At 45.4% G+C, this 27,440-nt stretch overlaps 1 long non-coding RNA gene across 1 annotated transcript in view; it reads right to left on the minus strand.

The window, feature by feature from the left end:
* LOC116281908 (uncharacterized) overlaps positions 1–27,440 on the minus strand; it is a 554,075-nt gene that overhangs the window by 83,339 nt on the left and 443,296 nt on the right. The window lies entirely within an intron of this gene.

Genomic DNA, 27,440 nt, shown 5'->3' on the forward strand with positions numbered 1-27,440 from the left:
GAGCTACCATAAGATCTTGTGTATATTTCCCTGTGCTATACAGTATAATCTTGTTTATCTATTCTACAATTTTGAAATCCCGTCTATCCCTTCCCACCCTCCACCCCCTTGGCAACCACAAATTTGTATTCTATGAAAATGACTATTTTTAGTTTAATTTCCCTACTAAAGTTTCTCTGGCCAACTCATCCAACTTTCTATCAAAATGACCCACAGAATTAATGTGTCTGCATTGGCACAAAAGAGTGGGCTGACAAGATGGGCCACATCCAAGTGAAAAGTAAAAACAAAAACAAAAACAAAAAATCACTCCCCACCCACCACAGGAGTACAGTAGACGGAAGAGTGGGAGACAGGTGTGATGTCCAAAACTGCATGCGTGGGGGAGCCCATGCCTCCCCTGTCAGGGGTCAGTGTCTCACATCCACAGCCACCACAGACAACTTCCTGTTTTCCCTGCAGAAGCTTCTCCCCGGAGGACCAGAGTCTGGGGTCAACACTGCTGTGTCCCTTGGCCCCTCCTTTGCAGGCAGAATCTGGTTTACGAACACCTGGGGCAGCCTGGGATGGAGCGGGAGTCCCAGAGGGCATGAGGACAGAAAGGAAGAAGGCAGAAAAATGAAAGTTGAGCCTGACTGTGGCGTTTCAGTAATGACAATAAATGTATGGTCACACATCTGTTTGGTGAATTAAATATATTTATTATCAAGGACTCTGTTTAAGGCAGGGAGACAGGGAGGAAGACAAGATGGTCAGGGCCCAGTGGACTAAGGAGGGGCTTCAAGGCAGACTCCTGGGTTGGCTTCTAGTGATTTCTAGATATACAGTTAGTAGATGAATGACCTTGGGCCAATGACAGCTTGTTTAAGCCTCAATTTCTTCATCTGTGAGACAGAACATACAACACTCACCTCTAGGTGGTTGGGAGGATGCATGACCAGCAGCCCCTTTTGATCAGGAACAGGGTGAGGTATTAAAAAAACTAGATGACAGGAAGCCAGGGGCCTGGGTTGCATTCAGTGCGTAGTAAGTGCTGGTTTTCTTGCCCCTGGGGCTGAGCTACCCAACCCTGTGAAGTCTTTCCCTAACGTGGCTCCGTGGGCCTCAGGAAGCAGCTGAGAAAGTGTCCGGAGAAAGGAGGCGCTGGTGAGTCCCAGTTACAGCGGTGTCAGGTGTTACAGCGACAGAACACGTCCGCCCACTCTGTGCTCTGACATCCGAAGGGGTCCCACCCTTTCTGGACAGCCAGACCCTCAAGTGCTCGTAGCGTTCCTTGGAAATTACTGTCATCTGTAAAGTTGATCTGTTTTAGAGTTTTGTATTTATTTAGTAAACTCTCCCGTTCAGTCAGAAAGCAATTATTTTGCATTTACGCAATGCAGAGATCGGGTGTGGATTGTGAGAAAGAGAAGAACCAGTCCGGTTCATCATGCCCTCCAAAGGCTCACAGTCTGATGGAGAAGCCATGGCCAGAGAAATGAATTCCTCTTACAACGGCTTAGACTACAGTAGAAGTGAGAACCGAGCCGAGATGGGAGGACTTTTACCCGGAACAATAGAGAAGGCTTCCCAGGGGGCATACCCCCAGATGAACTGGCAGGGTGAGGGGCTGGAAGGCGGAGGGGGAACAGCTCCCAGCCAGGGGCACAGAGCCTGCACAGAGAGGGAGTGAGAACTTGCCCGGATCACTTGGGGAAGTGCCACCAAAAAATGAGTGGCAGACTGAACTTTGCAAGAAGCGGTTTGTGATGAAGAAGGTGGGTCAGGGAGTGAATGAAGGCCGTCAGGAGTCAGGCTTGGTAGGAGAATTCAGGTGAGCTGGTACCTTTCAAAGCTTCCAAAGCAGAGAAGGCGGTGTGTTCTGGTTGGAGGCTGGGTGTGAACGACACTCTGCACACGCTTGTCTCCAAATGATTGTACGGCCAGGAGCACGGTGGAGACTTAGTACATGTCTGGGGTGGTCAGATGACGAGTCCATGGAACAACAGGAAATCTCTGTCAGCTAATTTGTGCAAACTTACATGAGTCTGTTTCTGCGCTTTAGTTGAGCAGATGCTAGGAGACACGCAAAACAAAAGTGCGAGTTCCTGGGACATTTTCTCATGATGTATAAGAAAATCGCCTGAAAACTTACTTCTAGAGGAGCCAAATGTGGGACCCAGGGGTCTAAATTTGTGGGTCTTAAGAGAATTGTGGAAATTTGAGGATTTGTAGGTCTCTCCCGGACTCTTGGGAGCCACAGGCGCCTGGACCCCAGGCTGGGTGATGGATGGAGGGGTCACCCTTCATGGCCAGATGCAGACATCCATCTCCAGGCAACAGGCAGAGCTGCTTCCTGGATTCTGTCCTTTTTCTACCATGTTAGGAAATTCATCTTGAGAAAGCACATTCCTTCTGAGTTCACCCTATGATTAGCATTTTGAACCAAAAAAAAAAAAAAAAAATCCAAAACCCTCAGAGCTGAAATTTCTTCCCCTGCCTCCGCCAAGCTCAAGTCCAGTTGGTTTTCATTTATTTCAATGTGTACTTTGGAATCGGAGCCCCGCGCGTTCCCACTTAACTCCCACCACCTGGGGGATGTTATTTTGTGGGGGGCAGGGACTCTGGCTCGTCCCCCGCTCCCACCTCTTTCTCCACATTGTAAAAACAGACTTTGCAAGAGGCGGCCTCCCTCTGCGGAGGGGGAGAAGGAGGGGGCCTGAGCCCTGCCTGCCGGACCTTGTCAAGCCAGGGGCTGGAGTAGTGACTGCCTTCAGCTGGGAACTGCAAACCCAGAGCCTGGCAGAGGGGTGGTTCCCTGAAGCGACCCCTTCTCTTTGGATCACTTTTTGGGGTGAGGCTAATCAAAATGGGATTGTGACTTCAAAACAGCTGGGAAGCATTACAGGTCAAAAGTTGAAATCAAGTTAAGAACCGTCGAAATGCGCAAGTCCCATTGTTTCCAATCTCTGCCTCGTCCCTAATCTGCACAGTGCTCCTTGTAGACGGACAAAAGGTCTCGATCAGGACCGGTGTTGATACATGGGCCCGGGAAGGTAGGTTTGTGAAGGCGGGACTGCAGAGGCTGCCTGAGGGGCAGCTTATTTCCTGGCAAGATAAAGATGGGGCTAACCCCAGGGGAAAATATAAATGAGGGATGTGTAGCATCAGAATACGAAAGCTGAAAAGATCATGGCAAATGATGCAGACCCCTTCACTGCAAGTATGAAAATAGGCCCAGAGAGGTTAATATCTGCCTAGAAGTCACACAGCACTTAGTGGCTAATGCCTTGGAAGGGTGAACATATTTAGATCATGCCACACGCCTACCCAAAACCCAGTGGCTTATGCTTCCCATTAAGATGAAGGGAGATTTCTCTGGCCTCCGAGGCCTTGGGTGATCTGGTTCCCTGCACTGTGCTCTTTGCTGGGGCTGCACCCCACCTTTTCATCATCCTCCCCTGGCATCTTGGCTTCTTCTCTGTTCTGTAGATTCACAAAGTCCTTTCCTGCCTCTGAGTTTGGGGACTTTCTACGTCTCCTTTCCAGAAGATGTGTTCTCCCTTGTGTTCCTCTCTCATCTCATCTCATTCCTCAGCAAGGTCTCCTGACGAAGCTGTCCAGAGTCCCTCCCCAGGAGCCTCTCTCTCATAACCCAGCTCACGTTCTTCCTCCACCTGCCTCCTGTTAGCTTCGCCCTTTGTTCCTCAGTCATCACGGCCCCTCCCACTGGAGGATTAGAAGCATCTGAGGGTGGAAACTGTATTCTGCTTTGCTGCTAGGTCCTGGTGTCTAACACGTGAAAGTTGTTCAGTATGTATTTGATTAACAGATTAATCAATAAACCAGTTAGACAATCAATGCATTCAATGAGTGTCTCTTATCTCAGTCATTAGGCACTGGGATGTGTGGAGATTAAATCTTTGGTGGACAGGCTGTCCGACATCTCTCCCCTGGATTCTGTGTGGGTCCTGCGACTCTTTGATTAATAGAAAAATGTCAGAAGTGGCCTGTGCCACTTTCTAAGCAGTAAGAGACTGGCAGCTCCCACCTGTCCCTGGGAGCACTGAGCTGCTGTGTCAGTGGCCCAGCTTCCCAGAGATGACCACCATCCTGGAGAGGCCACATGAAGATGCTCCAGTCACTGGTCCCAGCCAAGCCCACACACTCAGTCATCCCTGACCAGGAACCAAGTAAGTGGAAGAAGTCACTTTGGACCCTGAACTCGACCCAACTCAGCCACCAGTTGAATCCCACCAAGTAACCTCAACCAATGCCACAAGGAGCAGAAGAAACACCCAGCAGAGCCCTGCCTAAATGCCTGACTGTAGTCACATGGGGGTTGGGTTCAACTGCTAAATTTCAGGGCGTTTGGTTACACAACCATAGATAACTGCAATAGGGCTCTGTCGCCAGATGGTCTGGGTTCAAATCCTGATCGCGTCAAGTGTCAGCTATATGGTTTTAGCTTGTTGACTGTCCTTAAGTATCAATCACTGGACGATCTGCAAAGGGGCCGGGTGGGACTCCCCACACAGAGACTTGTCAAGGGATTAAATGAAATCCGTATCAAGCGCTTAGCACAGCGCCAGGTTAGTGATGCCAAACGATCAGCAGGATTTTTTGCTAACATTATCTGTACGCTCTTTGACATACCCTTCCAGCCAAATAGAGCTCCTCTTTCATATATGAGAGAGAAAAGAGATTCCAGGCACTCATATCACATCATTCATTTGCCAATAATTCATCCATATGTCCCATCGCCAAAAGGAAAAGTCCAAAGCTCATTACTATTTGCAAAGCCCTCAGCCCGCCAATGCTCAGAGCACCGTCTCCGGCCCCTCCTCCATGCAAATCCTGGGCTTAGCCGTACCTGCACTCCCACACGCTCGCTCCCACCACAACAGGAAGGAAATGGATAAACATTTCCACAGTGAATTCTTCTGAGATTATAGGCTTATTCACTTCCTTGTGATTCATTTTGTATTTTCTAAACCTTATACAGCACACTTATTTTCATTAAAATGTTGTAAAGTTTACAAAAAACAGGAAGTGACGATTTTTTTCTACTTGAAAACAGAGACATTATTTTACTTCTCAGCCTTCCTCATAGCATCTGCCTGAACATCTGTTGTATTGCTGAATGAAGAAAAAAAGGAAGGAATGAATGAGCTGGAAGGGGTGCACAGGTCAGTGTGTGTTGTGTGTGTTGTGTGTGTGTGTATATATATATATATATATATATATATATATATATAGGCAGAGTAGCCTCAGTTTATACAATAAAGATACTTGTAAAAGTATAAATTTTAAAAGTTCTGGTTTTGTTTTTTCTTATTTTTGGTTTTTGATTTCTTTTTTGAAAGATACTCACAGTGAAATCTTTTTTTTTTTAAATGAAGAAACCCTTTGGTGAAGAGACTAATCATTCTGTGATTTATTTTTTAAAAACCAGAAAGCCAGAGTTTCTTAAAATGAGTGTCTCCTTCTGTATCTATGTTTATAAACTAATGACAGGCTCTTAAACATGCATTTAGCAATGAGAAAGTTCCAAGACAGAGTGCTACATTCTGCTTAGGAGAATTCAGTGTAACCAAATATATATAAACGGCTCATACGCCAAGGGGAGACGAGGTCTCCGGGAGCAGGAGCCTCCAGGGTACAGATCCGTAGCCACAAACACACGTCTTCTCTTGGGCAGCAAGCGAACTGACTGGAAGTGGCACCGCCTCAGGGCCCTGCCCAGACGCAGTGGAGAAGCTTCCAGAAGTCCTTTTCTACCCCTTCCCGTGTTGCTTTCTGCTGCCTAGCTTGCTGCCTTCAAAGTCCTCATATCTCCAATTCTTTCACAGATTTTCTAAATAGGTTACTAGTTCACGCTCTGGAGTTCTCTGCTATTGTCAATCCATTGGCTCCGTGGAACCCAAATCAGCCCAGCCTGTGTGAGATGAATTCAAGGAACGTGGAAACTGCCTCCAAGTCCTTCATGTCTCCAACATGCACACGGCGCTCCCCAGGCTCCTGTTTTGGATTCCTTTCACTTTAGCAGCAAAGCCAAGCCCTCCGAACATTCTAGCACCCTGCCTCCCCCCTCCTCACCCGTATTATCGCAGGAGATTTTTGACTCTTTAAGTCAGCCCAACAGCCTTCTTTTTTTTTTTTTGGCCATTTCTCATCCCTTAGATCTATAAATATTAATTACAAGCCTCATATTTTAAAACCCCTTTGAGCATATTAACTATTTAGCCACATAAATCAATCCTAAACTAATCTTAGTGGTTCATCACACTTTCACACATTTCAGAACTTTCTATTTTAGCTCCCGCTCTTCACTGTTTTTGCCACCAAAGTTATCTAATGCCTTTTCAATTTCCTAGGCCCTTTGTCAGATAAAAGGCACAGAAAGGGAAGGATGCAGAGAAGGAGGAAGATAGAGAAGGAACTGGGGAGAAGAAAAAGAGGGAAGAGGAGGAGGGGAAGGTTAAGAGGAGAAGGAAGGAAACCCAGGTGAGATGGATAAGCACCACAGGGACCAGAAAATCAGGGACCTGCTCTCGAGCCTCTAACGGGCCCCAGGAGTCCTAAACAAGTCACTTAGCCTCTCTTGGGTGGGCGTGGCTTCGAAGCTGTCTCTAGCATCTCCTTACTGGCAAACTCTCTCCTCCTCCAGTACTATCCAGGGTTTTCTCTCTTTGTTACCGGATCACCCTTTTAAAAGGACCCTAAGGAAGCACAGAGGTTGCCTTGTAGCTCTTTTCTCAGCCCTCACCCGAGCAGGTCAAGGAATCCAAGATGACGGACCAAGAAGGGTCCCCCACCCATGCTTCAAGGTTCCCTGGAGGACACAGGCTCTGTGGTGTTCCTCTGCAGCCCACACACAGGTCAGTTAGCTCGCAGGGTGCTCCTCCGAGTTATATGAAAACCACTTAGCCACCTGAGCAGTGCCTGGGAAATCCTGATAGCACTGATTGCTTTGCACTGGGGATCTCAAGAAGCACTGAGGCAGGGGGCTGGGGAAGGGGGGAGGTAAAGTAACAGAGGGGCTGGGAGAGCAGAGGCAGCCTGGCCGGGGCTCAAGTACCGGCCCCTGCAATGTGCTGGACGTTAAATCAGGCGCCTCACCTCCCTGAGATGCATTTCCCTCCCCTGTAAAGTAGAGAGGCTTCTGTGTGCTTCATCTGGGTGTTATCCAGAACAAAAGAGACTGCTCCACCACGTACCACTCAGCACCTGACTCATAGTTAGCGTTCGATAAATGTGAGCTTTTATTATTACCATATTTCCTCCATTCTGAGACACCATCGATTGGAAGTCAAAGCATCAATTTAATAACTTCTCAGGGGAAAAAACAATATATTAAACACACGTTCCCATTTTAAGACATCACAATTGCAACAATATTAAAAGGTGAAAAGAAACATGTCTTAAAAATCAATGAACTATGGTCTTATTACTGTCACATTTTGGAAACTTTTTAAGTCATTTGTTTGTTCACTTGCCTTTTTCCTGTTTTGTCTGGCTTCCCCCTTGAAGACACATACGTTCCACAAGAATACAGAGAAACTCGTTCACCACTCTGCTCCCAGCGCCTAGTACAGGTGGTAAATAAGTATTTGTTTGATAAGATGGTTCTATGTCATCTTGAGGGGGGAAACCCCATAGAAAGACTGGCAGGACCCCCAAGCAGGGCCACTACTCTTGTGCTGGCACCATCTGGTTCCCTGGCCTAGAGGCTCTATTTCACTTTTTGCCTCTGGAATGTCTTACTTACGCCTAAAATTCAATTGGTTCCCTGAGCTCACTTGTGATTGGTTATTTCCTTCACTCCTGATTGGTTATTTCTCTCACTCCTGATTGGTCTATTTCTACAAAGCTTCTTCCTGGTTGGTCAACTTCTGTTATACTTTATTTACATATGATGTTGCAAAGTGTAAAACTGGCAGCCTATAAAGGCCTGTGTAAACCTACACATGGGGTCCAGAGCTTGGGGTGTTAACTCTTCTGGGCCTGCTGGCATAATAAACCTGAGTTCTCCAACTCTCCAAGTGCTGCTTGGTCTCTCAGCCGGATCCAGGTTGTTGTCACAACTGAGCTGTAACACCGAGCTGTAACATATTTTTCTGCAACAATCTTAAAATGAGGAAATGATGGATGAAAACCCCACTAATGTTGCCATTGGTTCATATAATGAAACTTCCCCTCAAGTCTTTCTAAATCCATTCAACTTAGTTCCTCACCAGCTTTGGATGGTGGAGGGGTTGGCTTATTCACACATGGACTTGTTCAGAATTGATATTTCCCTTGAACCATACACACAGAGAATGAGGATGAAGACAGACAACAAAGGCAGAGCACCCACCATAAGCCCTGACAAAGAGGCAGCAGAAATCACACTTGAAATGGAATGCAGAGCAAAAGTAGGCTTTGGGTCCTGGTCAGCTTAAAATATGCTGCCAGCCTGCATTTCCTTAGGATCTGTAGATGTGTATCTGAGATGAACAATATCTATTTATGTAATCAACTAAAATGCCTCCCTTCAACTTACAAACAAACAAACAAAAATTCACATAATCTTCCCAGTGCAAATGACTTTTAATTGCCATTTATAAAGGAAAACATTCATTCATTCAATCACCAAGTATTTATTGAGGGCCTGCTCTGTGCCGGGCACATGCCGGGGGCTGGAGGTGAGCAGCAAGCTGTCTGGAGTTGCCTAGAGGACAGGGAAGACGAATGAGGGAAACTCCTGTATATACAGATCACTGCTTCATGTCAGATAGAAACAGGTACTGGCTCAGGGCAGTGGAGCCCCAAGGTAAGGAGCAGGAATGATTTTCAAGAGGAGAGAGTGTTAGAGCCATCAGGATGACTGCAGGGGGATCCCTGATGTAGCTTCAGTCCAGCCCTTTCAGCAGATTTCCTGCAGCATGAACCAAATCCCAGGTCAGGGGACCTATCAAACTCTAAGTGATGGTCTAAGGTTTTGTTGAAAATGAAACGACTTCTTGTGAAAAGAATGGAAATTTTACTTCTTCAGTTGCCTTGTGATGGGTGGGAGGAGGTAGTAACACAAATAAAAGTGACTTTTAACTTATCATGAAATAGTAATTCTCAAGTAATTAGCGTAAACAAAAAATTGGGTCCACTTACTCCAAACATGAGGAACTTGTAGACAAGAGGCTGTTCCAGGGCAACCTCTTCCTTAATGAGGATGAGGAAGATTCTTCAGAGGGGCCGAGGAAGCAGCCTTCTTATGGAACAAGGACTCATGAGCAATAGGGAGTTCTCAGATCCAGCATTCAGCAGGTCAGAGCTGGACTGACCAGATGGACAATAGGAGGAATCCCAGGATGTCAGGCGTGGCTTCCCAGAGACTAGGGCAGGAAGTGTTATTGGAACATGCTGGCCCTGGGCTTTTCTTCAATCGTAAGGAGAAATGCAACGTTGGCAGGAAGGGAGGAATGTTACAACAGACTGAGAGCATGGGAGCCGCCAAGGGGCTAATCCAATATGGCGCCCGGACACCAAGAGGAAGTCAGTGCTGAGGAAGGAAGTGTTGGCGGGAGCTCATTCAACATGGATCCTGATTATACAAGATGCTCAGAGGTGTGTTGTTCTGTTCTGTTTTGTTTTAATTGAACTTAAGGATGAAAGCTTTGAGCAGGAAAGGGATACAATCAGATGTGTTTCAGGAAGACAACTCCTGTGGTGCTAAAGTTCAGCTGGGAGAGATGAGAAACACAGGAACAGGAAATGGGTCCTGCAATAGTTCAGGCAATGGACGGCAGGGTTCAGACCTCATACACTGAGGAGGTGGATGGAAGAGCCTTGGAGATCAATTAGATGAAGAGGAAGAGGGTGAGGAAAAACACTCTGCCTGCAGCACTATTAAAATGAAGATGGATAACCCTTATGTTCTTCTAGAATAATGTACCGGAACATGAATAGCAGTGCTCTCCATAATGGCTGCATGGAAGTTACTTAGCATCCACGTAATGTATTATGAGAGAAAAGATGTCCAGCAGAATGGCTGATGCGGGTGAAATGCACAGACCATACTCTTCATACACCCATCAACCAACCAACCAACCAACCAAACAAACAAACAAAAAACCAACAGAGTATATACTGTGTGATCCCATTTATGATCCTTTCAAAACCAGGCGAAATGTATTTATGGGGTCAGAAGTTACGATACGGGTTGCACTCTGGTGGAGGTTCACGTGAGGCAGTGATCCAGGAAACCCAGGGGCCCCGAGGGTGAGTGCTGGGTTCTAGTTCCAAGTTCTGATTTTTCAGGTGTGTTTGCCATGTGAAAATCCAACTAGCTGCACACGGATCATCCACGTGCACTTTAATGCAAATATATTACACTTCAGTTTTAAAATGACAAGCAACAGTCATCTTTATTTGCAGTGTCTACTGTACAACAGTAAAGCAATTTCAATCATGATAACCGTGATAGCAATGATGCCTTCCACCTTGGGAATGCTAATCCTACGTGCTAGAAACCAGCAGTGCTGACAGCACCTTGTGAGATCAGTTTGAAACCCCCATTTACAGGTAAGAAGAGGGAGTCACAGAGACCCCATTTTCCTATCTGAAAGCCACTACCATTCTTTAGAAACAGGGGGACTGGACCCCAAGAAGCCCTACGCTGGGCTCTCATGATTCTACAAGAGTGTTTCAAGAAACTTGGCTGTGATGATTTAACTTTAGGCACTGGGTCTGCCATGTCTATGTGACCCTACTTGTCCAGAATGAGCTGGATCTGTCACCCACGTATTTCCAAACACATGGGTTACCAGTGTGCTATTTCAGCGCTCCACAATGTGCTTATTTCCACAATCCCAGACCTCTCCCACACACCTTATTAAATTTTCAATCAAAGAAATGAATTCAACCTGGAAAAGCAAACACATTTTGGATAGAACTGTCATCTTTTTAAATCAGTTTTTGTTTCCTATAGAAGCCAGCAGCCCAAAGGTACTATTTCTGAAAGCATTTTGCGATGGAAGACTCTACCTGAGTGCTACTTCGTACTATCACGATTATCCTTGTCATTAATAATAATGACTTACAGAGCAGTGTGAGGAGACACTGCTAGTGAGAGACGAGGAACACCAAGCCCGATCTGATACTTCAGTCAGCAAGAGGAGCGGTAAGGGGAGGAATTAACACACACGGCTCAGTCTGGGGTAGACATTATCTTCAGGGACCAAGAAGCAGGTAATATGAAGAAAAGGTGAAGCAAAAATGGAACTCAAGGACAAACATTTCCTCCACTAGGACCCAGCAAGAGGTCCAGGCTGCTGAAACTCACCGAGCCTAGCCAAGGCCTGGGACACCTTGACAACTTAACTTCTGACACTTAGATGTCCCAGGAGAGTTTTCAGAGCAGTTCTACAAACAAGACCGCACGTGCCCTCTGCGGGAATGCTGAGAGCCAGACAGGGGTGGCCTCGCCTCCCACCTCCACCCCTACCATGCTGGGGAAGGCACCAATACGGATGGGAGCCCAGCACCCTGTGACAACATCACAAAACAAGGGATCTCAGGGGCAGTCTTGTCAGTTCACAGACATCACTAATAAAGCCATTTGGGAATCTTGTTAAGGATCCAAATTCCTGAGCCCCATCCTAGACCTGGGGGCAAACCAGGAACTTCAATTTAACAAAGAAGAAGTCCCTAGGAAATAATCATAGAAATAAAAGAACTCTGGTCTTCAGAATGACAGACTCACTGGGAGCGTCACAGAGGATGCATAAATGGAAACCTTTCACCTAGCATCCTGGTGAGCATCCAGACTAGCCAAGATGAAGAGAAAATCCTGAAAGCTTACAGAGAAGAACAGTGTTATCTTCAACAGGATGGTAATCAGATTCGCATCAGTCCTCTCGCCTTTTGAGGGAAAATATATTTCAATCACACACTCAGACAACAGACATATAAGGACGCTAACGTTTCTGCCAAGAATAATTTCTGCAAAACAACAATCAAACTGAGAATATACTTCAGCCAAATGAAAAAGAAATCCAAGAAAAATAGAAAAGGGGTCCAGGAAATCCAGGGAAAAATGGAAACTAAACCTGGAGGGGAATGAAATGAAATCGCAGGATGACAAGAGTACAGCGAACAGCAATCAGTCCAAATGGAAACAGGGAGTTGACAGGTGCCAGAAATAATGTCTTCAAGAGGGAGGTCGACTCTGTCATCTCATTTGTGTGATGCAGAAGCGACAACCTCTTAATGGGAAAACGAGGGCACAGATTTTTCTCTGTCTGGAAAAACTAAAGGAATCCCTTGGAAAAACAAAAACACATAGATGAAAGGCAGGGGCTGACAATGAAGAACTAAACTGCAGCCTATATTTGAGAAATTCATTGGGTATAAGCAAAGGAAGAAAGTTATGTTTTCCCCATATTCCTTCATGGGGTGTGATGTGAGTTGAGAGGCACAGCCTTGCAGCCCCTTCTCCGAGTCCAACTGGATCACGTGACTGCAGTGAGTGCTGGGGACACTGAGAGGTCATGGAACGTGCTGGGCTCCAAGCAGGAGCTCTGAGATCATGGACAGGCTCAAACTCTGCATCTGCTGCTTGCTAGCTCTGTGACCTCAGAAAAGTTACTCAACCTCTCTGGGCCTCAGTTTGCTCCTCTGTAAAATGTCACCAGCCTCAAGAGGACTGCGACAGAGGTTAAGTGAGCTAACATATAATGCATTTAGAAGGGTTACTGACTTACAATATGCATGCAAACAGTAGGTGCTCTTACTATTATTATTACACTATTAAAACGTAGAAAGAAGAGTTGATTTTTGATGTAAAGGCCATTACTGAAATGAGCCTCTTAATAAAACATCGAAGACTACAGCAGAATCAAATATCACAAAATAAATATAAAAATCAAGAAGAAAAAGTTAAAATGTAGCTGACAAAGCAGGGGAGGTAGGAAAGAGATGTTGCAGGAGGAGGAAGGAGAGTAATTCCTTCACCTGGGATGGAAATAACTAGAGAGTGTGAAAAGTAAATAGATTAAGCAATAAAGAGTTTTCAGCATAAACATGTAACTTAAAATATTTAAATAATAAATTCATTTTCATTTTTAAAAATTGTCATTTAATTTCTCATTAGTTATAGGAGTATATTTTATCTACATATTATATATATTTATAGCTAGATAAATATGGATATAGATGCACAGAGAGATAATATTTATTTACATATCCTACATAATTATAATAAATAATGAATCCACTCATTTAAATGGAATTTAAAATAAGAAAACAGTAAATGCGATATTTCTAAATACCAGAAAGCAGGCGGTGGAGGGGAAGGCGGAGTCAGAGGTGAGTACCAGCTGCTGACCCCCACAGGGCTTATCAGGAGCCAGGCACTGTTCTAAGAGCCCTGGAGATATTGTCTCATTTAATCCTCTAACCAGCCTAAAAGTCACACACCACTGTGATGATGACGACCGTTTTATGATGGTGAGGAATGTGAGGCTGAGAGAGCCTGCCCAGACCACCTAACTCCTGAAAGACCAGTGAGTCGCAGCCACTCCCTTCTGCCACCTCTAAGAGCACTCATCTTTCACAGTAGGGAGGTTGTCACAGTGGTTTACAAGTAAGGTTAGTGTCAGGGCAGCAAATGTCAGAGGAAAAATGAACACGTGTAGTGGGATGAATGGTGTCCCTGCAAAAGTTTCACATCCACCCAGAACCTCAGAATGTGACCTTATCTGGAAATAAGGTCTTTGCAGATGTCATTAGTTAAGATGGGGTCATAATTAAAGTAGGCCCTGAATCCAAGGGCTGGTGTCCTTCTAAGGAGAGGAAAAGAAAACACAAACAGGGAAGAAGCCCAGGCGACAACAGAGGCAGCCACAAACCAAGGAGCTGGCGTTGCTGGAGCCGCCGGGAGCTAGGAAGGGGCGAGGCAGAACTCTTCCCCAGAGCCTTTGCGGGAGTGCGGCCCTGCCAATGCCTTGATTTCATATCCTAGCCTGCAGAGCAATGAAGAATAAATTTCTGTTGTTTCATGCCACCTGGTATGTGGTAATTCATTACGGCAGCCTTAGAAGATGGATGTAACAACTAACCCAAAACTTACAAGAGAAATGGTCAACATGAGTACGAGGAAGAATTTGACCTAACACTCTGCAGCGTTCTGCACCTTTCACTTCAAAACAACAACAAACTATCCTGTATGCCTCTTTGTGGCAGGCAGGATCTAAGGTGGACCCCCACCTCCTGGGTCCACCCCCTCTTCCCTCTTCTTGAGTGTGAACGGGACCTATGATTTGTCTCTAACCAGCAGAACACAGCAAAGGTGGTGGGATACCTCCTCCTCCAGGGTTACACTGTATAGGACTGTAATAAGGTCTTGTCAGACTCTCTCCCTCGCTGGCTTCAATGAAACAGGCTATCATATTGGGGAGGCCCATATAGCGAGGAACAGAGACAAATCTACAACCAGCAACTATCTGGGACCTCAGGGTGGCCTCCAACCCACAGCCAGCAAGAAATTGGGGCTCCTGGTCCAAAAGGCTAAAAGGGACTGAATTCTGCCCACCACGTGAGCTTGGAAACATATCCTTCCCCAGTTCAGCCTCAGATGAGACTATAACCCTATCCAATACCTTGACCGTTGCCTTGTGAGACCCTGAAGCAGTGGACTCCACCAAGCTGTGCCCCACCCCAGACCCACAGAAACCAATATAACAAAACTAATGAAGACATGTGGTTTTCAGACACTAGATTTGTGATAATACTGTTACGCATCGATAGAGAACTAATATTCTCCTATAATTAAAAATAGTAATCATAATGATACTTTCAAGTTTTTTCAATTAGCAATGGTTTGCTGCAATGAGAAATAAATTTAAAACAACAAATTATTCTGATGCTCAGTCAGGTTTGGAAACAATAACCTCATTCACCACGTAAGGAAACCGAAGCCCAGAGAAGTAGAGTGGTGCAGACAGGTCCAGAGAGGAGAAGCCACAAGCATATGTTCACTCAGGCTGCTCAGAATCACATCCCCCAGATGGAGATGGCTTCCCCTTCCATCTCCTTGCTGCTTGCAGAATGACAACTGGAATCTTTGAAAAAAATAAAAAAGTAGCAAAGAACAAGATAATTGCTCAAATCAAGGGCAAAGATTCAGTGTTGTCTTAGGTTACATGCATGGCAATCACAGTCCCCAACATTCTCCCCTAGCTCCTGGGAAGGTAGATGTGTTAAACAAGCACTTACTAGACAATTTTTTTGACAGCTGCTGCTTTTGCAATCACTGTAGTATATATTTTTTTTTCTTCTGAATAGCTCCAGATTTGTTTTTGTCTGAGCTGAGGTGGAAAATTGAGAAATAACAGATCCGATGATAATTGACTTTATTAGGACTATGAATGTATTACACATGCCGTATATTAAAAACTCATTGCTTTTATATTGGCCTTGCACACTGTACACTCCTTCTATGGGTCCCCAGTCTCCAGTGCTCCCCCTTCTTTACTGCTCCCATCCACTTTATGTTCCTCATTCCCTGTCATGCAGAGGAAATAAATGGTTAAAAATCTAAGTGCTTATCAGACACAAGCCCAAGTTCATAAACGAAAGTGGGCAGGCTTGGGTAATTTAAGATATTGCTGTGAGCTGGTGTTGCCAAAAACGACACACTTATTGAACCATAAATGTGAGCAATTAAGATGTGTGTTGATTACTGGGAAGAAAAGCACCCCCAATAGTACAGAGAAGCGCGGCCCACAGAGGGAGTCCAGCGTGCATGAATATCTCTGGCATCCCAGGACCTCCACGGAGAGCTGCAGGAGACCCTTTTGCAAAAGGATCCTGAGAAAGCCCCTCCAAACATTCTGCACAGGGAATCACAACCAACAGGCACAGAGGGGAAATGAAGGTTGGCTGCTTCTTTAATGCACAGCTAGGAAGGAAGGAAGCCCCTCCGAGACAGAGGAAGGCATCAGACATGTGGCAAACCACAGCCAGAATGAAATGCTGATGACATCTACCTAGTGCAGCATCGCCCCAGCCCAACGCTGAGGAACACACTGGAGACGGCTGTGACCTCAGAGACAGAGGAAGAGGTCTCCTGGTGCTGTCTTCCCAAGGCTGGACCCTCCCAGGTTGGTCAAAAACCAGCTCTGATTTGACGAGCTGAGCAGAAAACGCTTGGAGCCACAGCTGGCTGGTACCTGGCTACAGAGCAGCCAGAACCATAGACGTGAGAACGTATCTGGGTTGCAGCAAGGGACAGAAGGCTGCAGGGATGGTTGGAAACCTTGGGACAAAACTAGGTGACAGGTCTGGACAAATAAGCAGCAAGAGCTGAACCCCTACCCGACTCAGCCCTAAGCCCTCACCATCTCCACTGCTGGACCGGCATGGGCAAGTATACACGACAGAAAACTCCAGACGCCACCTGTCATCTCTCATTCTGTAGTGGAAAGACAACCACGATTATGGACAATTGTACCTAAAATTTCCCAAGAGCGCAGCACATGGTAGATGCCCCACAACTGTTTCTGGGGAAAGGAAAGAGAAAACAAGGGGTGGATGGATGAACAGACGGAGTGAATGAGTAAATGTGCCACTGAGACACGGAAGGCTAGGAATGACATTTCAAGCCACCTCGAGGAGGCAGAGTGAGTGGAAGGAGGCAGAGTGCCCTAAGACACGCCTTAAGCCTGGAGCAGGAGGAAGACGGATGAAAGAAGAGAAACGAGCAGCCAGCCAGCCAGACACGATGCTGGGTCAACTCGGGCCTTCCCCTCTGTCTGGAGAAACTGTGCAGGCATACGTTATAGCATGCCGATCAGCCCCTGTGAGCAATGACTGGCGTCTGCACGCCCAGCACCTTCAAGAAGACTGACATTCGGGCAGACAGGTCCAAATGTCACCAGACAAAAGCCAGAGCGCCTTGCAACTTGGCCAGGGCCACGCAGACAGGTGAGGTGACCGTCAGACCAATGCAATCACTCTGAGTAGTGACTTGGAATTCACTGCCTGCAGCCAGTTCACTTAAGCAGGAGGCGTATCTGCGTTTATCAAGGTGTGGGAACCTAGGGAAAGGAAACCATCATGAAGAGACCCCATGTCTTGTGCCAAGTTCTCCACTAAGGGCACAACACCTGCCTGTCCGTTAGTCAGCAAAATGCCAAGTTAGGGTAATTAGCTCTATCTTACAGATAAGAACTCAGGCTCAGATCAATAAGCAGTCTTTTGAATTCCCATGGGCAATAAGAGACAGAACCAAGATCAAATCTGGATTTCCTGAGCCATGTAAGTTGTGTTCTTCCTACTGGTCTGTACTTTTGTCTTTGATGCCAAGAGATGCAGAGATAGACCAAGGGAGATATCTTCCAAGGCAAAGAGGCAGAGGGAGAGGAATTTTTAAAGTGCTTCTCTGAATATTGCTGTTGCTGTTTGGCAACTGAAAGAGAAATTGTTCATGAGGCAGGTGGAGAATAAGATGGTACTTAGGGGTAGCAAGAAGAGAAAGAAATGTCCTTTCTGCTCCATGCTTTGCTCTCAGTCAGAATTCCACAACAGGTAAGATGGAGGCTGAGGACTGAGGTGAGTCATTGTTTTTGGCAGAACTAGGGTCCCAGGGCAGACTCTAAAGGATGACTGGGAAGGTAAAGTAAGTTACGTACTGGAGCATGGAAAACTTCCACACTTTGTGCCAAGTGAGGCAAAGAGGCAAGGGACTTGGTGGTCCAGCATTCATTCAACAAACATTGCTGAGTGTTGCATCCGCTGCCCTCAACCCCATGGTTAAAAAAGCCCGTGGGAGGAGGTCTTGTCTTCACAGCAGTCAGAATCAAGAGAAGACACTGGCCAGGTCACGAGACAATGCTCTCTCTAGGGAAATGTGGCTTCCAAGACCAAGTGTGCCGAATTGAATGATTGAATTCATTTATTCAATAAACATCTATTGAGTGGCTCCCTTGGGACAGACAATGATAGGTCCTAGGTGTGAACAAAGTAGGTAACGAAGTCTCTGATCTCCTCCTGCTTGTGTTCCTGGGGAGTGTGTCCTGTCCATGTGCAGGCAGCACACTTCTCCGCGTGTCTATCAGAACAGCCTCATGGGCTCCCTCCTCGGGGAGAGGGCAATGGGACTGGAGGTGCAGTTTTTATGCACAGGCAGCCTTAGATTCAAATCCTGGATGTGTCACATCCTAAGAGAACCTCTAAAACTAACACATTGCAAGGGTATTTTCTCACTTCTAATATGGCAGACAGTAATCTTTTCCTTGGAGGGCTTTTAGAAGAGTTCACTTGAGGCTGTGAAGTCATCTAGCTGGATACATGGACAATGAAAACCCAACCCTTTCTCCTCCTGAGTTGTGACCTCTCTCTTCCCCAAGCCTGGGTCACTGTATCCGATTGTTAATCACATATCCCGGCTTCCAATTCTGACTCTGTTCCCACAGCAGCTCCTGCAGACTGCAGACATCTGCGTCAATTGGAAATACTCATTATGTTAGACCACCACAGCACGGAGAAAACCCCAGATCATGAACTGTGGGAGAGAGGGAGAAAGGAAGGGGGAGAGTAGAGGCAGGGAGACCAAAAGAAGGCATTTCTCCGTCGAAAACAGCAAACGAGCCCCTTCACCGGGGCTGTGATCCAGTGGACCAGGACAAGATGCTCTTGAGAGATTTCCCGGAAGTTCTGATCTGTAGGTTGTGTCTACTGACAAGAAATCAGGGCTGAGAGAAAGGGAAGCATCCAGCATCGCCCAGTTTCTGATCTGGGCTACTGGGTGGAGAAGACCGTTACCTCTAAAAGCTCAGTAGGAGCAAAGAGAGTTATGAGCTGCGGCAGATACATCACGTTTGATGTGTCTGATGGGTAGGTGGGAGGTGAGAGCAACTAGGAGTTAAATATGAGACTGCATCCTTGACTGGAGAAGCCTGGGCAGATCAAGCCGTGGGAGTCACTGGGCTGTAGGCAGTATTTGCTACCATGAGAGTAAATGAGATGATTGGGGGAGAGTTAATAGAGTGAAAGGAGGGCAGAGAGAAGACTAGGGACACTGCTGTTTAACAGTGGACGAGGAGGTGGAGTCGATGAAGTGCATACAGAAGAGGCAGGCAGAGCCAGAGGCAAAGAAACTCTGGAACTGAACTGGGAATAAGTGTTGGCATCAGGACAAGGATGGAGAGACACTGTGCCAAGTCCTCTCCCCTAACCCATAACGAGCAGGGTGGGCACACCAACAGCTTCCCGGGATGCACCCTTCTCCGAGGAGTGCAGAGAAATGGCTTTGCAAATTACAAAAACAGCCATAAACTTTGCCTGAAAAAATGCCACAATGGAGGAGCTCCAGCCCCAGAAAGGCAAGGTATCGGAGCAGCAGGGACCAAGAGTACGCCTGGGATGGGATGCTCTGAACAGCAAAAGTGTTCATTCAGTTTCCTGGGACTTTCTAGATGAGTCATCCTTGCCCTCGCCTGGGAGGTAGAAATGCCTTAGAAAGAAATCTTCCCTGGTTATAAATTCCCCCAGTTCCTTCTTAACCACTCAGGCAAGATTGATGGGCTGAGCTGGTTGACACAGAAGCAATTGGGAATATCATTATTTGCCTTGTATTTATCTGCATTTATGTTAATGGCTTTGTTCTTGGTCAGAGCAGCTACTAAACTGGGGGAAATGCTTATTGCACTCAAAGTTTTCCTGTGATGAATTATGTGGGAGTCATGGAATAGCCAATGCACATAACGCATAGAAAACATTTCTCTTTTTGTTTTTTTTTCCTTGTCTGCTTCTGATCCCAATAGCACAGGCCTCCTGCATACTTGGGACTAAACTAACTCCGTTTTTCATATTCTGCTTTGTCATCTGATTGATTTAATGCTTCTTGTGGTCAGACTCTGCAGAGAAAAAGAACACGCATACCATTTCTCTCTCTGGCACGCTGTCTCGTTCTTGCTCTTTTTTTTGACGGGCAATTTCATAAAATCTCAGGGCTGGGAAGGACCTCTGTGTGCACTCCTTCCCCACTCCTCACTGTACAGAAGCACTTGGGAGAAAAAAGAGATGGCAAGAAGTAACTTTTCTCGAGATCTTTCCCAGGTCAGGCTGCGTGTGCAGGTGCTTCGATGGCATTATCCCATTTAACCTTCATGAAACTCTATTGCTCCCATGCTCAAGATGAGTATATTGAGGCTCAGAGAATCAGACCACAGGGTGACCAACTCCTGCCTGTGGCCCAAACTGAGCTCACCTTCTGTTGCTGTTAATAATATTTTCTTGGAGCAACTGTACTTGTGTGTTCCTTTGTGTATCTTCTTTGGCTGCTTTCAAGCCACAGAGGCAGTGTTGAGGGGTTGTGACCAAGGCCACCTGGCCCACAAAGCCTAAAATAGTTACTGTCTGGCCTTTTACAGAGAAAGTTTGCTAACCCCTGGTTTAGACAAACTGCCCTGGTCATAAGCAGTCTGTGGCGACGCCCATAGGAAACACCCTATTCTCAAAACTCCAAATCCTCTGTCTTTTTTCCATGTTACTGCTATGCCCAGCACATGGAGGATGAATCCCCCACCCCACCGTGTGATCCAATCCAAAGAGGTACCCACCCACCTACTGACAAACCAAGAAGGCTTCCCGCAGCCAATACAGGCAGCAGCAAAGAAATGTATGTGTGGAAAGCATTTGAGAAATTAGAAATTTAGGTTCTTTCTCAGCCTTCATCCCACAGTGGGTCTCCTTTTCTGTTTTGCAGAAACCAGAATAGATATTAGTTTGATGTCATTTAATAAGGATTTTAATATTCTTAACAACTCCCTTTAATAGAGGTGTCTTCCTGGAAGGGGTAGAATTTGACATGTTTTTCATGTCACTGGTTATATGATGGGAAGGAAGGTGCTTTTGTGAGATGAGGACACTTACCCAGGATTTCACAGTTAGCAAGTGTCAGAGACAGGATTCGAGCTCAGGTCTGCATGCCAAGCTTCATCTCTTTCCTGCAAAGCACTTCTTAAACGGGGCCAGCAGATGAAGAAGCAACTGTTAGAGTTAGTTCCAGAAGTAGTGTCCAAGCTTTCTCAGGGTTAGGTTTTCTTAGAGATGAAGTATGTCAATCAAAGAGTGAACAGATGTCAAAGTCAGTTATTTCCAGTCCTGATGGGAGTTAGAGATCTGAAGATGAGAGAAAAATGTGTGGCAGATAGAGGATGTGAGAAGAGAGGGCTTGAGGGAACCCAAATGAAGAGGAAAAACCTTTGAGTGCAGGCTCCCTGGAGTGGGAGATGGTGGGGACCAGTCAGAGCTGGTTGAAGACCCAAGAGAGACCAGATGAGGTCCACCCATGGAGGTCAAGTCCACAAGACACTGGAAGAGTAACACACCTGACCCTGGGGATTTGATATGAGATGTGATTTCTACACAGGTGGAGGGTCTAATTAAATAGAACTTTAAGACAGCAGGCAGAGAATGGACTCAAGGGTCCTCTGGTCTGATCTTCCCGACCCGTCTCTATACAACACCCACCACTGGGGATGCCCAGACTCTGAGCAGTCACATCTAGTGACAGGGAACCTCGTCCCCACAGCACCAGGCAGCTCAAGCAAGACAGATGATTTCCCTGTGACTTATACCAATCAGTCCCAATTCTGCTCACAGGAGACAATCAGAACATAACCATTCTTTCACATAAAATTGCTTAAAATACACAAAGACAGCTAATACCCTTAACGACCGTCCTCTCCAAGGTAAACATAAAAATCACCATTTGGAGATGCCTTCCGTGTATGATCAGCTCACCAGAAACGTCATATGTTGTGTCCCTAAGAGGTTTTCATTACTGCCTCCACTTTATAGGCGAGAAAACTGACACTCAGAGAACATGAACCACCCCCACCCCCCCGCCCCGTAACATCACAGGCGAGAACAAGAGACAGTGTTCCCATTACAGGTCATTCTTTGGATCCCCTGCAGTTCCTGACACCAGGATTTTGAGCTCCATCAGCATGTGGTAGCTTTACTCTGGACTTTAAAAAGGAGAAAAGAATAAGTGGGCATGATTTTATTTGTTTTTTCATTATATTGACATGGAGGAAGGAAAAACAAGTCAAATTGAGTCAGAGCCCTATAAGAAAGACAATTGACCGGCTGAAGAATGTCTTCTTATAAAATTCCTTCTTAGGCTGTTTCTGATGTTTAAAGTAAAAATCAGTGGTGCATGTCTCTGTAAATTCAGGTAAGAAATTCACCAGTTTCCCAGGAGTAGTCAATAAAATCTTATTTACTTACAATCATCAAACAGTGGGAATATATATTTGGTGATTGGATAAACTTCCTCCCCTTGTCATTTTAAAAATCAATAACATCTTGAAAATGTATTTTCATGATAATCCCTGTAAGAAAAAGTGTCAGAAGAGGCCGTTTCATGGACTATAACTTTAAAGACAATGAGGTTAATCAAGGTGGACACGTTTTCATAAAGGTCCATGAGTTCTTAAGCCTCTAAGATCACAAAACAGAAATCAACTCTAAGTTTTGTTTTAAATGGCACCACAAAGGCCAAGGCCATTTATAATTTCTGGCCCTTCCTCTTTCAATTCTTATGCTCAACACCATCGCAAATTAGGAACTGGCCTTCTGTGGCTACCTTCATGAAGCTGTACCTCCTGTGAGTATTTCGTCTGGAACAAGGTCCTTATGTTACAGACAAAACATTCATGGCCTTGTGAGCTGCAGGTTTGACTCCCATGAGCCCAGGGCACCCACAGTCTGAAGTACGCTTACTTTTTGAATATTTTAAAGACAAGGGGAGTAGACACTTAAAAAAATAACAGATTCTGCTTTGCATGAAAATATAATGTGTTTCCATCTTAATGATGCAAAAGAATAGCTTGTTATCACGGTGCATCTGAAGAAAAAACAAATTACACATGCAAATGTTTTTGGCTAATTAATTCAATTCTGAAGATAAAATTGGGACAGTACAGAATTTCAAGCAGATTCCTAATAAGTTCTGGAGTCTGGCAGTTTTTAACTAAGACACCAGACCGTCTATTTCCGGGAGATGAAGCTTCTTGCAGACCCTTATGTTGGTGTCTGATTCATTCCAGGCTTGCAAAGAGTCCTAATAGACTGATTAGTTATTTGTCCCAACACTCATACAGTGTAAAAGTTCAGGGTCAAAGTTTAGACTGAAGAGGTGAAAGTTCTAGTTGTCTTGCACACATTAAAATACCTCCCAGGATAATGGACTTCATCTCCAGCAGTGGCATAAAGATGACCTTATAAAACGTATGTCAGTTACACAATTAAACTGGCCTTGGAATCTGAAGGCCCAACCCCATTTAAATTAGAGGGAAGTACATGGGTTTAGAGTCACGGAGATTTGGATTTGAATAATGAATCTGCCAGCTATTTGCTATGTGTGAGGAAAAAAAGACAGATAAAAGCCCTAATACATACTCGTTTTATTTATTTTTTTTAATCTATAAAGTGGGATTTAAAATGTCCATCTTCAAGGGTTTTTTTTCCCTTTTAATAAGAATTAGAACCCAAAATGTATTTGTGTTGGAGGAAAATAAAAACCCCAAACTTCACAACCCCAGCTGCCTTCTATGTGTGCGTGTTCCTATTAATAGAAAAATCCTTTTGTTCTGCCGTGAGAGAACGAGGTCTTGACAATCACAAAAATCTGGAGGAAGGCTTCAGACTTCCACAAGGCATGGACACAAAAGGCGATTACGCTTGTCTCATCCAGAATTCAGGAATCAAGAAAGACTCTAGATTACACAGTAAAGAAGCTGTCTCAGAACGCACTATGCGTAGATACTCAAGAAGCTTGTATTTCTTTCCCATCTACAAGCCTTGTTTCTGTGCTATGATATCCCAGTTTTCTAAAAGAAGCACCAAGAAGTCCTGTCTCCTCACAAGAGCATCAAATTCCTTCAGCTCAGCAGCTCAGCAGGTACTCTGTACCTGATGGTGGGCTCCAGACAAGTGACTGGAAGTCTAGAAAAAAGAGTGTACAAAAGGCACACAAAGTGTGTGACACACTCAGCGCACCCGCACCTCCAGCCAGGAAATATGTTGGGTCTATGATGGCATTTCTCAGGACTCTGGGACTCCACGCGGCTAAGGAACTGAAGTCGGCATGAAGGATTAAACACATTTCCCATGATTCATGGATTTCTATAAGAGGGGAACTTTCTAGTTTCTGAATGTCTCTGTCAGTGAGGACAGGAAAATCTGGAGGGTCACTGGGCAGGGAGACCTGTTTGGATCACAGAAATCAGGGGTTTAGCCTGGAGTCCAGAGAGATGAAGACCCCTGAATGCATGTTCCACAAAAGGGCCAAGAGCAAGGCAAAGAGGCAACAGAACCAGGTAACGGGTCGGGTCAAAGAAGAACCACAGGGCAGAGAGAGCTGAAGCAGGGAGGGCACTGAGCCTAGAAAGTTCCTGGCGGGCCACCAAGCCGGAAAGCTGGATTCCCAACATTCCCCACGTCTTGAGGGACTTTGACCTGTGAGCAGGGCTGAGAGGAAGACACCCAGAGGAGAAGGAAGGGGAAGATGCAAGTCTAGACAACTGCTAAGGGGCACAGGCCTGGCAGCCAGGACTTGGGGCTCAGGCCAGGGGCAAGGACTCCTGGGACTCAGGGAATGGCTGCCACTCCAGAATAGTTTTCACCTCCAAGGAACGCCTTAGATCTTGTACCAATATCCAAGAAAAGCCCAAGGGCAGGCAAACGCCATTCTTCCAAGGCCAGGGAGTGAAGGTCACTTTGCTCTTCTCACTGGTGTCAATGAACCACAAATCCCCGCGAGCCGTGGCGAATGGATCCAACATGGTCACAAAGTCTACACTGTCCCTTTTCCAAAACACACCATCAACATCTCTTCCTGTAAATGCTTCTGAATTACTTCCTCCGACACTGATTTCTCTGAGCATGTCTTCTCATAGATCAGATGGTGAGAATGATATTTAGACGGTGGCAAGTCTTCCGACAGAAATACAGTAGGAACTAGGGAGCCATCCTGGCTGTCGGGCTAAGCAAGTCCGAATTCCGGAGTTAAATCTGTCTCATTGTTTTGGCTCCTGTGTCGTGATCTGTGAAATTCAGCTCCCTCACATAGCCCCAGCTAGAAAACAAGGCCAGCCCTGGACAAGCTGCATCCCAGCTTGCTTAGCGCCCTTTGCCTGCATCTTCGGCTCGTGGAAGAGAAGGGTTTATGCAATCTTGTCTCGTTCTGGCAGCACACTGTTCAACTCGGGGAAAGAACCAAATGACAACAAGAGTGTTAGGGGTCCAGGAAAATCCAGGTTCATGTGGAAATCGTTCAGGATTCAAGGATAAAAGGGAGAAAAAAACATTTTCTTTTACTCAACTGACAACACTTCTGACACCAAATGTGTGCGAATTTTCGCTAAAGCAACCAGGTCTCCGATTCTCCAGACTCCAGCTGAATATCCTACGATTCAGTTATGGTCCTAACTACCTAAAGTTAGTACAGAACCCCAAAGTTAAGGGCTCCATCCCATAAGACTCCCCCCCAGCTTCAGGTGCCAATGGTAAGTAGTGGGTCGCCAGGGTACCACCCTTCTGTCCAGCTTGGCTACAAATCAGAAGTTCCTATAATCCCCTCCCCAGGTTTAGTAACTTACTATCATGGCTCACAGAACTCAGGGAAACACTTACTTATGTTTAGCCACTTATTATAAAAGATATGATAAAGGATTCAGATGAACAGTCAGATAAAAAATACACAAGGTGAAGTCTTCAAGGGTCCCAGATACAGGAGCTCCTGTCCCCGTGGAGCTGGGGTGCACCACCTGCCAAGCACGTGATTGTGTTCCCCACCCTGGAAGCTCTCCAAATCCCACATTTCAGGTGCCTTTATGGAAACTTTATCACATAAGCATGATTCATCATTAACTCAATCTCCAGCTTCTCTCCCGAAAGTTCCAAGCTTCTGATCATGGCTTGGTCCTTCTGGTGACCAGCCCATCCTGAAATCTGCCAAAAGTCACCTCATTAGAACAAAAGACACTCCTATCACCCAGGAGATTCCAACAGATTTAGGAACCAGGGTCAAAGACCAAATACTACAATAAAAGTTGCTCCCAGCACTTTTATCCTCGGAAAATCACAGGGGCTTTAGGAGTCTGTGTCAGACACCTGGGACAGAAATCAAATATATATGCTTATTATGTCACAAAAGGTGACTGCTGTAAAGTACAGTTATTAGGGAAGGACTCTGAGGAAGGTATTTGAAAACCCATCCTCCTCATTTGTCAAGAGAGGTGAGTCTTTATGGTAATAATAAAAATAGCTAACATCTACTGAGTGTTTACTGTATGTCAGATGTGGTTAAATGTATTAAATAAATTCTCTCCTTCTAACAACCCTAGGGGATGAGCACTATCACTCATCCTCACTTTAATGATAAGGCAACTGAGCGATGTGGGTGAGGTAACCTGCCTAAGGCTGCCTAGCTCTGAAGTGGTACAGCCAGCACAAAACAGACACATGGATCAATGGAACAGAATAGAGAGCCCAGAAATAAACCCACAGACCTACAGCGAACTAATCTTTGACAAAGGAGGCAAGAATAGATAATGGGGAAAAGACAGACTCCTCAGCAAGTGGTGCTGGGAAAACTGGACAGCAGCACGTAAGTCAGTGAAGCTAGAACACTCCCTCATCCCATACACAAAAATAAACTCAAAATGGATTAAAGACTTAAATGTAAGACAAGACACAATAAACCTCCTAGAAGAAAACATAGGCAAAACATTCTCTGACATAAATCTTAGCAATGTTCTCCTAGGGCAGTCTACCCAGGCAATAGAAATAAAAGCAAAAATAAACAAATGGGACCTAATTAAACTTAAAAGCTTTTGCACAGTAAAGGAAACCATAAGCAAAACAACACGACAACATACAGAATGGGAAAAAATATTTGCAAATGATGCACCCGACAAAAGCTTAATTTCCAGAATATATGAACAGCCCATACAACTTAATAACAAAATAAACAAACAACCCAATCCAAAAATGGGCAGAAGACCTGAACAAGCAATTCTCCAATGAAGACATACAAGTAGCCATTATGCACATGAGAAAATGCTCAATATCGCTAATTATCAGTGAAATGCAAATCAAAAGGTATCACCTCACACCAGTCAGAATGGCCACCATTCAAAAGTCCACAAACGATAAATGCTGGAGAGGGTGTGGAGAAAAGGGAATCCTCCTAAACTGTTGGTGGAAATGTAGTTTGGTGCAGCCATTATGGAAAATAGTATGGAGATTCCTTAAAAAACTAAAAATAAACTTACCATATGATCCAGCAATTCCACTCCTGGTCATATATCTGGAGGGAACTCTTAATTTGAAAAGATACATGCACCCCAATGTTCATAGCAGCAGTATACACAATAGCCAAGACATGGAAGCAACCTAAATGTCCA

The sequence above is a fragment of the Vicugna pacos genome, chromosome 9, assembly GCF_048564905.1.
Source record: "Vicugna pacos chromosome 9, VicPac4, whole genome shotgun sequence".
NCBI classification, from domain to species: domain Eukaryota; kingdom Metazoa; phylum Chordata; class Mammalia; order Artiodactyla; family Camelidae; genus Vicugna; species Vicugna pacos.